This window comes from Otolemur garnettii, unplaced genomic scaffold (assembly GCF_000181295.1).
Source record: "Otolemur garnettii isolate 467f Iridium unplaced genomic scaffold, OtoGar3 scaffold00031, whole genome shotgun sequence".
Taxonomy (NCBI): domain Eukaryota; kingdom Metazoa; phylum Chordata; class Mammalia; order Primates; family Galagidae; genus Otolemur; species Otolemur garnettii.
The window spans coordinates 18,751,361-18,756,473 of NW_003852426.1; positions in this window are offsets into that span (position 1 = coordinate 18,751,361).

A 5,113-nucleotide genomic window follows, 5' to 3' on the forward strand; every position below is an offset into this window, starting at 1 on the left:
GGATTTATATTATAGAAGGGAAAGCTAAAACTTACCAGGACGATGAAGCAAGCAATTCACATAAATGATAGATATTTTCTTTTGAAAACCAGAAGACTTTAGTTTATTTTGAAATCATTTTTAGGGGCATAACAATAGAAAATCACCTCATTAAAATGCATCCCATCTGATCTATTATTCTCTAATTTTATCTGGATCTTACCCATCCAGATTTTGTATAGCTGATAATAAGTGTATGCCAGCGGCTGGTCATGGCTCTTTGTTCTTACTTCAGCATTTCATATTGAAAATAAACAAACAAAACAAAGCCAGGCTGGAGTCCAGATCCTTTTACTTGTTTCATGGGCTTCAAACCTGCGTGCAACGTAGGTTGTGGTTACATACAGTTTGTTTAGTTAGCAGGTTGAATTCAAGTTTTCGATAGTAACTATTTTCAGGCACAAAAGAAATCTCCATTTCTCCTTTCCTTTCACTAACGCTGATGCCTTTCCCTCACCTTTATCTGTCTGGTTTCTTCCTTGATAATGGATGTGTTCGTTTATCTATATATTATTTGATTCAGTTTTGCTCTTTGAGTGCTTTGGTTTTAATTAAAAGTTGGCAGCAACTTTTCTGACACTGAAAAATAACAAAATTCTGGCATGAAATGCAAGCAACTAAACATAGGAAGCCCCACGACTACCTGCTGGTAGTGGGTGTAACAAAGTGGGGGAGGGGGTTGCATGCACTATACCACACAGCAAGTTCTATAGTTTAAAAATAACCTCCCAACAGAAAGAGAATAAGAAACCATTTCTGCCTTCCACATATAAAAAATTTGAAAACATAACACCTAAAATCACCTAATCTCGACATACCCTGCTTGGGATTTCCAAATAGGAACAGCAAACACCACACAAAGTGTTGATCTAATAAAAGATCTGCCTGACTATTAAAACTTCAAACACAAACAGTGTGATTTATAGTTCACTGGCTCCTGCCTTTCTTATCACAGTCAAGCATATGAGGACGGAAAAGCTTGTAATGCAGAGACATTTCGCTGGATTGCTTAATCTTCTCTCGCTCTTTATCCTTGAGAGAATTCTAAATGCGCTCTGTAATGCATAGATTTTGGATTAGGGAAACTGGAGGAGCAATACATACAAATTGTTTTTCTTAATAGGATAGAGAATCTGTTTGTTTTCCTATTTTCAGCAAACATTAAACAAGGCAGCATCAACACTGAAACTAGTGTGATAATCTGGATTTTCTTGAGTTAGCTGGCCTTTCCTCCTCTGGTGTTTACAGTGGATGGCTATCTACCAGAAGTATCTGAGTAAGACTCCCGAGTCACAGGGGAAAAGATAGCTCAAGAGAGCCACCTACTGTTTATAAGGATATCCAGGGCAGGGGAAAATGCGGTTTTGTTATAAAATTAGCATCAAGTTCATATTTTTGTCAAGTCAAAACAAAAATACTACTGTGGCTATGTTAAGAAACAATAGATAATAAAAATGAACAACGTATTATGTTTAGATTCATTCCGCTATCCTTGCCTCTTAGTATTTTTGAGGGATTGCCCAAGCACAGTTTACTGAGTAAAACACGTGTGCAATGGTCCCAAGGTCCAGATTTAGGTTCTGAGTCTTTTATCGCCTCTTTGTACTATTATAAAAAGTTTCCTTTTTCTGCCATTCTAAAAATAAAAATAAAATATAAAAACAGAAGTTGGAAGTGTGTACCCCAAAACAAAGGACTTAAAGGTTAGGCCAGTGTAATGACAATGACAAGCTAATCTCAGGATTGTCACTTTTATTCATGCTGCCAACGGTTCTTCCTTCTATGGTGCTCTAGGTTTCAACATCATAGGCTTGTGCAACTTTTACAATCGCATCTGTTCTTGTCTTTGAAACATCAGAAGGTGAGGCATCTTCTTCAAGGTAATACCGAGCCAGAACATGACTAGATCACAGGGTTTCTGATGCTTTTCTGGTGTATTATTAGGCCTACCGTATTCTTCTCAATTAACTACCATTAACCACCTTTGACCTGTAGGGCTACGAGTGAAGTAAGGTTGAGAAATTAATTCAAATGAGTACTATGCAGCCCTGTAAAGAGGGAACTGGCAAGCGGCATAGGGTGGAACCTAGATGTGAATCACACAAAGCCTAGTTCAAATTCCAGATTTCCTTACTTACTATTATTCATTGGACTTTTAGTGAAGAGGCTGAAATCTTGTGAACTTGGATTTCCTAATACGAAAATAAAAAATACAGAAATGCTATCTTTCTTAGAGGATTATTTTGAATAGAGTATAAATACAGGTTAAGTGCTTTGCTCAAGTGGCCGGTTCATGGGAAAGTTGGCTCATGTTATAGGGAAATAAAGTGCTAGAGTGTGAAGTAAGAAGAAATGAGAAGCACCAGAAAGTGCGTTCAATGCCATGGACATTTGATACACCTCTGTTCGTATGATGGAGATGTTTATACTGGACATGTCCCCTGGGTAGAAATGCAGACGCTCAAGATTGGAAGACACATTACAATGCAATCCGGACACCCTCTGCTGTCATTTGACCATTACTACTCTCAAGGTATTTTCCTTGTGACTTCATATTTTCTCTTATAGCCTACATATTATTTTTCAGTAAGTTTTCACTTATTTAATCCCACAGATGAAGCAGTGAACAAATAACAAAACAAGTCCCCTTACCTTCAGAGAGCATTCACCATATGCGACTATGTAACTTTCACTCTATCAGTAAAGTGATACATCAGCTCCATTTCCTTGAACACCCTGAAAAGTAACCTACCACTGACCAAATGCCTATTACATGCGTACTGGGAATGCTACAACATCATTATACATTTCATTATCCAATATCATTATCCAATATTACAAATGTAATTTCTAAGTTTATATTATGGGCTCACATGAATTAAGATTAAGGTTTATCTTTATCAATTTCTCTTTAGGAAGAAAACTAAATATATATGGAAATACATAATCGTACACAGAGAAAATCTTTTCCGGTATCTTTAAGAATAAATTTAATTTTTAAATCATCCATAATTATCTATGAAAGATTTCACACCTTGTGTAGTGATAGCTTTTATCTCTTGATGGATTTTCCTAGCTTTACTAACTTTTTAATAGTACTTTCTTAGCTATAGGGTCAATTTCTTTCATTTTTTAAAAATTATTCTCCATAATGAACTTTACATTGGAGGTATCATCATTAGATGGTATAAGAGCTATTAGGACATTAGGAAATCATTATTAGAAGAAATTATAATTAGGAAATAATAACTATGAGGTTAGTAAAGAGTCTCAGAAAGCAGATACACTTAAAATAAAAAACTTTGGGGTGAAAAAATTAATTTGCACTTAAATAAGGAAGAGCATTTACAAATGTTGATTTTCATTAACAGAACGTTCTAGACTACTTTGTTTGTTTGTTTGTTTGTTTTGTAGAGGCAGAGTCTTACTTTATCACCCTCGGTAGAGTGTCACGGCCTCACAGCTCACAGCAACCTCCAACTCCTGGGCTTAGGCGATTCTCTTGCCTGAGCCTCCCCAGCAGGCCAGGACCACAGGTGCCTGCCACAATGCCTGACTATTTTTTTGTTTGCAGTTTGGCTGGGCCAGGTTCGAACCAGCCTCTCTCTGTATATGGGGTCAGTGCCCTGCCCACTGAGCCACAGGTGCCGCCTTAGACTACATTTCTATTATTCCCAAAACTCATTCTTTAAAGGTGTTAAAGAATATTATATACAGTATTATGAATGGTATTTGGTAGAAAAAGCACTGGGAGAGAAGACTAATCACCTTCCCATTATTTACTAGTTTTTGTAATTAGCTAGTATTTCTTAGCTATTATATATATCTCTCATTTCAATTTGGAAGACTTTGTATGGTAGGGGTAGTGGTGGATACATGTCAGTTTCATTCTGCCCACACAAATAATATGAAATAAAAATGAAAGAGGTTACAAAGTAATTTTGTAAGTGTAAAATTCCATCTTAAGAGAAAAATATGGTGTTACAGAAAGTATAATTCAATGCGTCAGTTTCTTCTGGGTCCCTCTGTTGTACACATAGAATTATCTAGAACCATAAAATCCTCATGTCCATCTTCTTTTAAATCACTGGCAAAAAAATTGACCACACGATGGTTATATAAGTGACTATAAACTTAGCATTTTCAGCATTCCAAAGATAGCAAGACTTGAGAGCTCTTTCAGCTAAGATAATAAAACCATTCCCTCCTTATTAACTACCTTTTAACCTCTGGGAAAACTTGGAATTAAAAATAGACTAAGGTGTCAATCAAAATTATTGGATTAATACTTTTTTTGAAAAGTGTAGCAAAATGCTCGTTCATTTTGGGCTCTATACTTTGTGCAAAATGAAATCTCGTTACTCATCAAGTGAAGAACAGTGTTGAGCTAGTGCAGGTCGAGTGTCTAATTCTGTGGCCTGAATGTTTTGTCTCCTCTATGACATTGGGAATGAGGAACCACATAGCGGCTCTCTTTCCAGCTTTGCAGATTTGCAAATATGTAAAAAATATTAAATGAGAAAATGTTTAAAATATTACTTTTGTAAAAAGGTCACTATGATTTCATTTCCTTTTTCAATTTCCTGGTTAGTGGGATTAAATAATTCGTCCAGGATATCATTTGCATAACACTGATTCAAGAGTGTGGGAAAGAAAAATAAGATAAAAATCTAATTTTACATCCACTTTTTTTTTTTTCAGACAGAGCCTCAAGCTGTCCGCCTGGGTAGAGTGCTCTACCATCACAGCTTACAGCAACCTCCAACTCCTAGGCTCAAGCAAATCTCTTGCCTCAGCCTCCCAAGTAGCTGGGACCACAGGCACCCAACACAACGTCTGGCTATTTTTTGGTTGCAGCTGTCATTGTTGTTTGGCGACCCGGGCTGGATTCGAACCCACCAGCTTAGGTGTATGTGGCTGGTGCCTTAGCCACTTGAGCCACAGGTGCCGAGCCAACATCCACTATTTTATGATAATAACAGTTAAGACATTTATGTATTTATCCCTTTCTGAAAATCTTAGAGTAAGAAGACATCAGCAGCTTAAACATTCAAGACATTATTGTGGGAGGCAA